The sequence below is a fragment of the Gymnoscopelus microlampas genome, assembly GCF_963454915.1.
Source record: "Gymnoscopelus microlampas genome assembly, chromosome: 12".
NCBI classification, from domain to species: domain Eukaryota; kingdom Metazoa; phylum Chordata; class Actinopteri; order Myctophiformes; family Myctophidae; genus Gymnoscopelus; species Gymnoscopelus microlampas.
The window spans coordinates 44,068,492-44,082,096 of NC_139949.1; positions in this window are offsets into that span (position 1 = coordinate 44,068,492).

Here is a 13,605-nt window from a genome sequence, read left to right on the forward strand (position 1 = left end):
GTGTTCATGCACATGCAATTCATGTTTATGTGGTGTGATAGTAAGAATATGACCATCTGTGTTTGTTTTTTTGTTTGTTTGTATATACTGTATGTGTATGTATTATGTGTAATCTGTGTGTATGTACAGTAAGTGCTTGTATGAGCGCATGCAATGTGCGCGTCCGTGCGTGCGTGCGTGCGTGTGTGTGTTAGCCTCAGGTAGGAGACATGCTTCTAAATAACATTTGTGTGTTATATATCAGCTGTCAGGTCAACAGCTGGCCAAAGCAAAGAAAGCAGAGAATAGTGCTGCAGAGACAAACACTGACCTTTATCACACAAGCAGGCTTTTCTCTCTGCTATGCCAGAGAGACATCACAATCCCAGAGTGTCCCACATGTTCCTATATCCAAAGTGTGCTAGTATGATCATAAATAATCATATCTGATGCTGAAAGGCTAAAAGATAAAATAATAATAATTACAACCAAACAAACAAAATAACATATAAAAGCACAGCACAGCCTATAGCCTAGTGGATTAACCGCAATGGCAAGCGACGCGGGCCACGCTGTAAGTGTAGTTTGAAAGACAAAACGTGCAGTTTTAAAGACAAAACCTGTAGTTTGACAAACAAAACGCAAAGGTGAATCAAAAGAAAAGGATCAGGATATGGCAAGGCAAGTTTATTTGTATAGCACATTTCATCAATGCATTCAAAATCTTTAAAAGGCATATATGGCATTTTAAAATAAAAATAATAATAAAGGGAATGAAAAAGATTTCTTTCTCTTTGACCCTCACCAAGGTTAGCTTGTATTGTTTGTGTAACACCAAGGACTTGAACCCGGCTCTCCCGCATGGAAAGCCAACAACCACTAGCCTAAAGTTGGAAATCCCCTTTAAAATTGGAGATATTAGATTTGTTTTGGTGATCATACAGAGGCTCTGAAGCCACTACTGCTACTGTACATTGGTTTGTCAGAGCCAACCTCTATCGCATTGGTTCTTAAAGTGGGGTCCGGGGACCCCCAGGGGTACTTGAGGGGGTTCCAGGGGGTCCCCCAGCTAAATGATGGATAGTATTAGGAACCAAATGGACCCTTATGGGTCTGTAACTCTGAGAGTGTACAAATGGAACCAAATGGACCCTAACGGGTCCATTTGGTTCCATTTGTACACTCTCAGAGTTAGATTAACATTGATTTTACCATATGAATTGGGGTCCCAGAGATATAAATGCCATTAAATGGGGGTCCGTAGCCTAATGCATGTCAAACTGGCGGTCCTTGAAATTAAAATGGTTGAGAATCACTGCTAGAGCCGTAAAAATCTTCTCTTATGGGGGTCCCTGGCTTATCTTTTCAAATGGGGGTCCGCGGGCTAATAAGTGTCAATTTGGGGGTCCTTGACATGAAAAAGTTTGAGAATCACTGCTCTACCGGTTCATCGTGGGCAGGGTGTAGAGCAGTGCTTCCCAAACTGGGGTCCAAATTATTTTTGGGGGGTCGCCAGATGACTAGCTTAATGCAACATTGTTTTCTCACTCAACATTAAACAAACCAACATACAGTAGTGTATGAAGGGTATCTGCACATTTCTAGAGACACAATTTAATGACTTGTAAGACCTTTTCAAATATTACGTAAGAAATAGGCAAACATTGTGGAAAATAGCCAAACTACAAACTCACAACGCCTCGCAGTCCAATACACATATCAATCAATCAATCAATCAATCAATCAATCAATCAATCAATCAAAACACTCTCCACTGTGGTGGACAGGAACTTTACCCATGCGCCCAGGACACCCAGTAGATTTCCCTCATTTATTTTTATTGCGCATAAGGCGCTATTATTGCACATATGGTGCAATAATAGCGCCTTATTTGCAATAAATAGTTATATTATAGCACCATAAAACACAACAGATCATTCCCAGTGTGGCCTTTGAACTCAACTTATCACATCAGCAAGAATGTGTATCTACTGTATACAGTATAATAAAGGTGTGTGTGTGTGTGTGTGTGTGTGTGTGTGTGTGTGTGTGTGTGTGTGTGTGTGTGTGTGTGTGTGTGTGTGTGTGTGTGTGTGTGTGTGTGTGTGTGTGTGTGTGTGTGTGTGTGTGTGTGTGTGTGTGTGTGTGTGTGTGTGTGTGTGTGTGTGTGTGTGTGTGTGTGTGTGCGTGCGTGCGTGCGTGCGTGCGTGCGTGCGTGCGTGCGTGCGCGCGTGCACGAGTCTGTCTCTCTGTTATGCAAAAAGTAATCACATTTTTTACATTACAAGTAAAAGATTACATTTACAAGTAAAAGTATCAGTACTGCAATGTAGAAAGTCCGGAATAAAAAAAATTATTAAGTAAAGGTACAAAAGTATTGGTATCAAAATGAACTTAAAGTACCAAAATCATTGGTTGATTTTTAAGTCCTCACAGTATTGCCTATTTTATTTTTTTTCATGCTTTTGCTTTTATCTTATTTTATTCTTATTTATTTTTTTGCTTTATTGTTAAATTGGTTGTAACTGTATTTGTATTCTTGCTCTGTAAAGCACTTTGCGCTGCATTTCATGTCATGAAAGGTGCTAAAGTTTATTATTATTATTATTATTATTATTATTATTATTATTAAAAGTAAGTACTCATTATGCAGAATGTCCCATTTCACAAGTTTTCAAATGTATAAAAATCGTTTGAAAGTAGCAGATCTACAAGCTCACAACTCGTCGCGATGCGACGAATTGTGAGCTTGTAGATCGGCTACTTTCAAATGGCTGAAATATATATAGGGCTGAAGTGGGTATATGTAGGCCTATGTATGTTCTGTAATGATAATTAAAATCTACAAAGTAACTAGAGACTAATGTTTTCAAATAATTGCAGTAGAGTAAATGTACAATATTTGCCTCTGAGATGTAGTGGAGTAGAATCAGAATCAGAATCAGAATCAAAGGAGATCAAACAAGAAGAAGTAGAAGTAAAAGTTCTGAATATTTGCAATAGTAAAGTAAAAATACCTCAAAATGTTACTTTTTTAACAGTAATATTGTCATTGTATTGACTTTTGCTGCTGACCTGCAGGAGAAATGAGTTTAGGGAAAATAACTCTGGCCTCCAGGGAAGTCCCTTAATAAACGAGGCAGTTGTTTCGGTGTTGCATGCGACCTCGTCGTGTCCTCTCCATGTCTAGCTAGGTATAGCACGGTTAACGCCAGGGTTTTATCTGGTACGTGTTTACCTGCCACCCATGTTTCCTCTCCTCATTTGCTCTCCACCGCTAACCCTTAGCTGATAAACATAGGCTTTCTTTTTTTTTTTTTCCAGGGAAGTAGAACGTGTGTGAGGAGATAACATCCAGGCCTCCTGCACAGGGCTGTGTGTGTGTGTGTGTGTGTGTGTGTGTGTGTGTGTGTGGTGTGTGTGTGTGTGTGTGTGTGTGTGTCATTGCTCACAGGGTGTAGTGATGCGTCTAGTGCAGCATGCTAGAGAGACGTTGCATGTAGGGATGCATGTGACTCCCCTCCCTTAGTCCCTGCCGCTGATCAACCCAGTTTGGGTAAAGGAAGCCGAGTGTGTAAGTCTTCCGAGGTCAGTACATAGCCTCTCCTTCATCAAGACTCCTATTGTGCCTCCACGTGGCAACGCACGGTAACTGGCTTCTCGCGAGGCCAGGCTAAACCAGTAGGGGATCTCGGAGCAGCAGTGGTCCCTAGAGGTGAGGTGTGCAGGCCCATACCATGTGGACACGCCCTGGCACCTCACCAACCACTGCCCCACTGCCATGTGGGTAAGCCTGGGGGGGTGTATGGCTACGGGAGTAAACCCCGAACGAAAAATCTGTGCTCCGGGGATTCACAATGGGCAGGATACCGACAGACCGGATCTCTGGCAGTCCCCTGCAACTCCAAACAGCAGAAGGTCGTCATGAGTACTCATGCCACTGGAGGAAGCTGGATGGAGCCAAGACAGTGAGAGTAGGTACTGCGCACCCCTACGCTCACTCAAATCTACTCTCTGCGGTGATTTCATACCCCCCACTTTTTCAAAAAAAAATAATAATAATATTTGTATTTATTTGTTTTGATAATAAATCGGTAAAATCAGTCAAAAATAAGAATTAAACATTCTAAACAAAATTAACAAAATCCGCCCAAAAACCGCACATTTTTGAAAATACAAAATGTGTTCACATTTGACAGTTACAAATGTTCGCTTGAAAAAAATGATATTCAAAGATTTGTACAAATTTTCACGATTTAAAAAAAATAGCAGATCTACAAGCTCATAGCGAGGCACTCGGTGCCGCGCGATGAGCTTGTATATCTGCTATTTTTGAATAGCCAAAGTATAAAATAAGGGGTATAGTCCACCGAAAGTCCACCCCCCCCACCTTCTGAGAGCCCGTGACGTCCCTGGTGTGTGTGCATGCTTGTGTGTTACAAGTTACAAATGTAATGCTGTTTAACAGTGAGACACTCCAAGGCAAATTATGTCTGTTTACAAAGTTTTCTTATGGAAGTATAGGCCTACCCACTCAGCATGCACTTCAAAACACATATATCCAAATAAGCCCAGCGATAAGAGTGGTCTAACACTGTATTTTCAAAATTAAGAATTGGGCACATTGATGGGAGCAATGTTTCTAGCAAAGAAAGTAAGAAAGTACATTAACTCAAGTACTGTACTTAAGTACAATTTTGTGGTACTTTTACTTTACTGGAGTATTTCCATTTTTCAGTACTTTTACTTCTACTCCACTACATCTCAGAGGCTAATATTATTTTACTCCACTACAATTATTTGAAATCTTTAGTTACTAGTTACTTTGTAGATTTTGATTATTATTACAAAACACACTAACCACTTCAGCCCTATATATATTTTGGCCATTTGAAAATAGCAGATCTACAAGCTTGTAGATCCGCTATTTTCGAAAGATTTTTATACAATTTATACATTTGAAAACTTGTGAAATGAGAATTTCTACTTAATGAGTAGGCTGCTTTCTACTTTTGGTACTTTATGGAATGGAAGAACGTTAGCCTAAGCTCTGGAATGGCAAAGAAAAGCAACAACACCAACTGTCATACAACATCTGTATCTCTCTGTGAGGTACCTCACCTAAGTCAGTGGTTCTCAACCTTTTCAGGCCATGACCCCCCAAAATAATCATATTTGAACTAGGGACCCCCACCCTGACAAGTACTTGGAATTGTAGGAGTTGAGGCAGTCAGAAAAACATTGTGAAAATAGTAGATCTACAAGCTCACAACGCCTCGCGTTTGTAGATCGGCTATTTTCACAATGTATGACTCTTTCTCATATTATTTGACAATTTTAGTTTGTTGATTACTTTTGATGCAGTAATGGACTTTTTTCATTTATTTTATTACATTTTTTGAGGTATTAAAAAGGTCTTAAAGGTCATAAATTGACACTTCGCTGTCATCTTTGGACCCCCTCAAAATCATGTGGGGACCCCCCTGGGGGTCCCGACCCACATGTTGAGAACCACTGAGTGACCTAAATGACTGCCATGCGTTACACCAGTAGTCCAGCAGCCAGCAGGTGGTGTTGTGGTTGAGAGAAATGTTGGCCTGGTTCTTCTTGTATAACTCTCAGATCTCATCATTACCAACAGCATATACAGTATATACCTGGCAAGCAAAACGCATGTTTACGTTGTGCCACTGTACTGTACAAGGCAGGGGTCGAGGCTGGAAGGAAATTAACTCCAGTAGGTTAAACTTCCTTCCGTTGCTTGATTTCCTGTTAATTCACCCCTTGCAGTGCAGAGTCAGCAGAGAGATGAAAACTGAATGCTTGAGGCCCTGGACAACATGGGCGCAGACGAGGATCACACACGTATTCTGTACAGAAGAGAAACAAATGGTTCCACGCACAACAACCATGCATGCCCCTTATGAACAGAAACAAGACTAATAACAGCATGGCTTCTACGTGGATCTCAGATTTCATTTGGCCAGTCTATGTTGTCAATGATCTCTTAGGCTATGCAGAAAAACTATGCTGACCTTTTTTGTGGAACCTAAATCTCAGTTCACTGACTGCAGTGGTGACACTGTTTACACGGTGTATAGCCCAGTGATCGTCAACCTTACCAAAGACTATCAGCGCAGCCACCCACTCCACCCGCACTGCCTGCATCACAGAAGTAAAGATATGGACGCAAAATACTTTTCTAAAACTGCAACCAATCGGAAATCATCATCGGCCCCAATTCCTTCACCCAAGACTTTTCACTCGATATTGACGACTCCACTGTCTGTCACACCCTCCAGCCACGTCCGCAACCGTGGCATTATTATCAGGGCCCACTTGAAAATCTCGAAAGCATTCACGGCCCACCCATGTGAACACTTAAGGTTTTCAGATGGGTGGGCCGCTTGCATTTTCAGACCATGTCTCTAGTAATGTTTAATCAATCCATTATGTTCCGGCTTCAACAATGGAACATAGAATAGTTTAAGTTCCTATTTATCCGTATGACAATAAAAAAAAATAAAAAAAATCATGGCAGTGCCATGGTTTTGCCAATTATTTGGAGGCCCACTTGCAATATCCTCACGGCCCAGTGGGCCCCATTGCATCATGATGCGTTGTGAGCAGACTCAGAGTAGATCGTCTATTTTTTCTACTCTTGACACTTTTTGAAAGTGAAAGTGTGTCTGTGGGTTTTTTATAAATATTTAACCAAAAAGAGCTTGTGACTACATTTTTGGATCCACTGGAACACAGCCCCCCCCCCCCCCCCCCCCCCCCTCATTTCCTGGCCAGTAACAGTTTTGGACATACAGTACAAGGTTTCCACCCGACAGCGGCCATGTGTTTGTCAATGCAGAGTATACTATGGACATGTGCCAGAACTCCTCCAGGAATGGTATGCTGGGGCCTCCAGGCAGCTACAGTGGGTCTGAATTAGACTTCCGCTCCTACAAGGGCGTTGCTATGTTAGGTCCTGTTTTAGCTGCACAGAGGAGACTCCTGCATGCGCTCCTATATCCATGACCTGCCATGACCGAGTCGTTAAGTTAAAGGCTAATGGGCTGGAAGACCACAACACTCACTCTCACTCTGATGATTTGGGTCCCATGGGGATACAAATCACTCATCACCAAATCACCAAAATAGGGACACCACCAGGTTGAACGTGGTTAAGTGGTCTGGCCCCCTATTTTAGTGTTGACAGTGCCTTGATGGATTATTACCCTGTTTACACAATATGGTATAAAAATTAAAAAAAAGAATGGAAATGCTATTGCTGAATATTCAAAATATCCGTACTGTACCATATAGCAATATGACCGAGACTATGTTTTCTTTCCCGTCCGTCCGTCCGTCCGTCCGTCCGTCCGTCCATGTGTGTGTCCGTCCGTCCGTCCATGTGTGTGTCCGTCCGTCCGTCCATGTGTGTGTCCGTCCGTCCGTCTGTGTGTGTACAGCTAATCTCCGGCACCATTGGCCCGATCGTTGTGAAACTGTGCACACACACTCCCTGGAGGCCAGAGCGGAACCTCTACCCCAAATGTTTCACATCGGCCTGTTAGAGGGTTTTAGTTTTTTATATTACTAGAATTGTTCTCATGTCATGTCATATTTTGTCCAAAACTCACACCAATCGGTACATTATCTCTGGGGTCATGTGATCAAGATGTTAGATTTTTCAGATCCCATTCCAAGTGGCTATATGACCAAAGTTTGCGGGCGCCGGGTAGGCAACCCGGCCTGGTGGAGACCTGTGCTCCGAGGAGCACACTTTCCTAGTTTGTGATGTTTTGAAACATCACAAACAGTACTGCGGTATGTCATGCAGTATAAATAGCAATTTTGGCACACAGATCTGTTCTTGAGCAAGCACATTACTTATTTGGGTCATTGGAGTTCCTGATTTTCTTTCATAAAGGGGGAACGCCCTCCCAACTTGCCAATGGCTCCTCCACTGCACGCACGCACGCGCACGCACACACGCACACACGCACGCACGCACGCACGCACGCACGCACGCATGTACGTAGCCTGGAAACTAGACGAATCTGCCAGCGAAAAGAAAAGGAAAATAGCAGTCTGGCCTTGCCAGGCTATAGCATGCACACGCACGCACACACACACGCACACACACACACGCGCGCGCGCGCGCACACACACACACACACACACACACACACACACACACACACACACACACACACACACACACACACACACACAGACACAGACACAGACACAGACACACACACACACACTCGCGCATGCAAACACACTCGCATGCAAACACACTGCACATCATTTTCTTTGTGAATCTTTTTTAGAATTACTTCCTTCCTTTATGGGTCCCCCCACTCAGGGCGCCCCTCACACTTCCTAGAGCCTCAAAGAGAGTGCTCTGCCTTCTCTCCTATAGTCAAACAAAACATCTCCTTCCTGTCCTCTCTCCATCGCTTTATTTCCTTCCTTCCTCCTTTCGGTCTTTCCCTCTTCAGAGTACTAATGCCTCACCAAACTGGACAGGATTGAGGGAAAATGTGTCACATCGTGGTCATTCCATTATACCACCTCTGAAGTGTGACTCAAACCATCATGTCATGGCCTCCTAGTGCCGAGGCACAAATGTTCATTTAGCTCAGTGGTTCTCAAACTTTTTCGTGCCAAGGACCCCCAAATATACACTTATTAGACCGCGGACCCCCATTTGAAAAGATAAGACAGAGACCCCCATAAGAGAAGATTTTTACGGCTCTCTAGCAGTGATTTCAACCATTTTAATTTCAAGGACCCCCAGTTTGACATGCATTAGGGCTACGGACCCCCATTTAATGGCATTTCTATCACTTGGACCGCAATTTATATTGTAAAATCTATGTCAATTTAACTCTGAGAGTGTACAAATGGAACCAAATGGACCCGTTAGGGTCCATTTGGTTCCATTTGTACACTCTCAGAGTTACAGAACCATAAGGGTCCATTTGGTGCCTAATCTATCATTTAGCTGGGGACCCCCTGAAACCCCCTCAAGTACCCCTGGGGGTCCTCGGACCCCACTTTGAGAACCAATGATTTAGCTCACACAAATTATGAAGCACAGATTCACTGATGTGCTATTGCTGTTTTTTTCTGGTCTGCCGTAGACTGCAAGGCAGTGATTTAGTCGACCTTGTGTTTGCCCTACTATTCTTTGTGTAGTGGTGGAAAAAGTACTCAAATGTTTCACTTAAGTAAAAGTATCACTACTGCAATGTAGAACTACTCCGTTACAAGTAAAAGTCCGGAATTCAAAATTTACTTGAGTAAAAGTACAAAAGTATTGGTATCAAAATGTACTTAAAGTACCAAAAGTAAAAGTACTAAAATGTTTGAATATAGCCGATCTACAAGCTCAGAACGCGTCGCACCTCAAAATTGTACTTAAGTACAGTACTTCAGTAAATGTACTTAGTTACTTTCCACCACTGTGTGTGTGTGTGTGTGTGTGTGTGTGTGTGTGTGTGTGTGTGTGTGTGTGTGTGTGTGTGTGTGTGTGAGTGAGTGTGAGTGTGAGTGCGAGTGCGAGTGCGTGCGTGCGGTGTGCTATTATGGTAGATAATGTGAATCCCACAGTGATTCATATAGGGTCAAATGCAGGTCGGGATTTGATACCAATTGATAGGAATCTAAGTATATACTGCATTGATCCAAGCCGGAACACAATCGATCGATTGATTGATCATTGAAATAAACACCCATCTGACGACTTATATACAGTACGACAGCCTTTCGGTGGGCCCATGATCTAGAAAAGGTTGGGAACTGCGCTGTCCCAGTGAACACATCTGTGAGCGTTATATTACCCAGTGACGAAACTCACATGAAACGTTCATGGCAGGAGTGAAAATAAAAAAACCTAATGAGAAATCTAACATGTGACATAAAATCCACACATTAGCCTATATAACCACAATAACATACTTTGCGATGAATCGCAAAATTACACATACAGACACACAGGGCACTGCACAGCACGTCCTCAAACCGATTGTTTATTGTTTATTGGTAAATAGGAGTGCCCATTGTTACTCGCCATTAAAAAAACTCACAGTGTTCCCTGTGATGTTTTGAGAACAGTGTGGTTTTCTTGGGCCCTGGGGAGCTTCTACCTTCCCCTCCATGCCAAGCCTTAATAAGACATCTTCATGCAGAAGACACACTTCGTTCCTCTTAATCAAACGGGCTGCATGGAAGGACGCACCTGCCCCCCCCCCATCCCCCCCCCCCCTTCCAGGTCTCCTTCAGTCCTCCCCTCCTTTCCTTCTCTTCCTTCCTTGTCCTTTCTCTTGTCTTCTTAGCTAGAGGTTTTGAGGGTGAAGATTATTTTCAATATTCAAACCCTTTGGGAGAAAATAGCACATAACGTGTCACGGTGCAAAGTGTTGTGAGTGTGTGGATCTGCTATTAATGCAAAAAATATATTTACATTATTTGACTCCCCCCCCCCCCCCCCCCCCTTCTGTATATTTTCTGTTGATTTTACTATTTGAATTAGGAATGGCCTCAAACTTGGCGTGTGTATCCAAGATGCAATTTTATTGGGTTAGGACGGGCCAAATGTGTTTGGGAGCAGTGTAGCATCACATGTGTACCATGTTGCCATTATGTAAGCGGTGCCATGTGAGAAAATGTGAGATACACATAAAGGGTGGGCATGTATTCCCCGACTTGTGTAGCGCCCGAGTGGGCCGGTTCCCTTAGTTGTCATAACCCAAGGCACACCCGAGACAGTATTCCAAGTCTATTCTCAATGCAGTCTTATCGCAGCTTAGTAATATGAAGCCTAATTAATTCAACCAATCTCATCAATTAATTCAACCATTATCGAGTTGTACATTGGAAACAGAGGCTGTTATGGGAATATAGAGTAATACAACTGATCTTTATTCTGATGATGTTTATGTATTTTCCTGAGATGATGTATGTACGGTATGTATACTGGAAAGTACAGGCAACTTTTGGATGTATTTACAAATATGAGACTGTATCAGTAAGGGTAATTAATTTTGGAACCCGTTGATGAACTTTCCCTCAATGAAACGTGAGGCATCTTCGTTCTACAAACCCTCAACACACTATCACGTGCAATACTTTGGAGGTTGATAGGTGACCTGGCAGAATGATTTACAAAACATTTTGAATGGTGAAACGTGGTTACAGATTAACTCCGACACAGGGAACTATAATACCAGATGCAAGGGGGAAGTTTACTCAACATAAATGAGTACATGTAGGTGTTACTCTACCCCAACGACAGGAACATAGACTGTAAAAAATAATATGGATGAAGGAAGCGTGACATCACCCGTTGTATTCTACAGAGCCGTTTTGAAGCCTCTAGTTCAGAGAAACATGGCTGTGAGCGCAACCGGAAATGGTGTGCTATTGGTGTGAAGGGGAGCGAGGGGTGGGTCTTCACTCAGTAGAACCCAATCACAAAGCCCCGAACGCATACACTGCTTCATCATGATGTTTTAAATTATTGGGATCATAATTTACAAAAGCGCATGGAAACATAAAGTCTTTAGAAAAAGGTTTACTAAGGTGATAAAACCAAGTATAAAGTCGGGTCAAGTGTCCCCTAGGGTAGGTACCCTCACAAAAAAAGATCCTGGTCACTATACTGCCTCCCCCTTGTCAGCCAGGGCGCCTGATGAAGGGGAAAGGAACTGGTTGGAATAACGTGTTCCTTCCACGCTCAACGTCCTACCGGGGAAATTCCCCCCTGTCAGGTGATAAGAAGCGGCCTGCTCACTCCTCATGTGTTGAAGGATGCATGAGCTCAGTTCTGGGCTCTCCCCAGGCTGGCAGAGGGAGAGTACCGACCAGGATTACATGCTCAGGCAATTGGCACTGTGTTAAAAAATGGGTTTAAAATCGTGGGAATGGAATAAAAAAAAAATCCTCCATGGTCCCTCTGGCCTGGCCAGATACTCCAACGAACACAGATGGACGCGTTCATGGGTGGGAAGCCGCTGGTCGGGTCGCCTATTCAGCAGGGAGTGGAAGTGGGAAGGATAGCGTATTACTCCGCACATTACACGCCCTCCTATAGTGAAACGCCTCATTGTCAGGTGAAAAGAAGCGGCTAGTGACTTCATTTGTATGGCATATGTAGCCTAATTAATTCTGACAGTTACAGAGTAGGCCTACAGACCTGTAAAGGTCTGTCTGTCTGTCTGTCTGTCTGTCTGTCTGTCTGTCTGTCTGTCTTTCCGTCCGTCTATAGGCTACTATCTACTATCTATCTGTCTGTTATCTACCCCTATTTATTATTAATCACATACATTTTATATTTGAAAACGTGTTAAATGGGACATTCTGCATAATGAGTAGGCCTACTTTCTACTTTTGGTACTTTAAGTACATTTTGATATCAATATCATATTTATTTTCTCAAGTAGACCTACATTTTGAATTCCGGACTTTTCCTTGTAACAGAGTATTTCTACATTGCTGTATTGATACTTTTACTTAAGTAAAACATTTGAGTACTTTTCCACCACTACGACTACGAGCGACACCACGGTACGGCGGGGTGTAAATGAAGCGCAGATTGTTCCGTAGAGAGAGAGAGAGAGAGAGAGAGAGAGAGAGAGAGAGAGAGAGAGAGAGAGAGAGAGAGAGAGAGAGAGAGAGAGAGAGAGAGAGAGAGAGAGAGAGAGAGAGAGAGAGAGAGAGAGAGAGAGAGAGAGAGAGAGAGAGAGAGAGAGAGAGAGAGGAGAGAGAGAGAGAGAGAGAGAGAGAGAGAGAGAGAGAGAGAGAGAGAGAGAGAGAGAGAGAGAGAGAGAGAGAGAGAGAGAGAGAGAGAGAGAGAGAGAGAGAGAGAGAGAGAGAGAGAGAGAGAGAGAGAGAAAAGGGGCGTTCACCGCCAAGTGTCAAACTGTGTGTGTGTGTGCGCGCGCGCCCTGCCCTACTGCCTCCACTGTGTCCAACACCACTTATTACGTAACCTGTATGTCATCAAGGATTTTTTTCTTTTTTTTTTTACACTGAAAATGTAACACTATTTTTTTTTATTATCGTCCCATCATCGACTTTTGGAAGAAGTCTCTCCCAGTGGAGTAAAGTAACTATTTTGACGTATTTTTACTTTACTGGAGTATTTCCAATTTTCAGTACTTTTACTTCTGCTCCACTACATCTCAGACTGAGGCAAATATTGTACTTTTACTTTTGGCACTTTAAGTATATTTTGATGCCAATACTTTTGTACTTTTACTCAAGTACATTTTAAATTCTGCACTTTTACTCGCAACGGAGTATTTCTACGTCGCAGGCAGCATTGATACTTTTATATCAGTAAAACATTCGCTGCTCTCTCCACACGGTGTGACGTGCATGAAAAGTTGTCAGCATAAGGATCTCTGTCAGCCTATAGCAGAGCTTTCGTGACCGGCTGTTGTTGACTCTGGGTCTCACACCTAATTTATGCACATTTTACACCGCTTGACATTTTGTTTTTCCAACACGAATAACAACAAGATCGAATCAGCAGCATCGTTTTTATGTGCTTGAGAGAGACACATAAAATCTCCGTTTTTTCCCCCCCAGAGATAATATCAATCACCTCTAAAACTATTA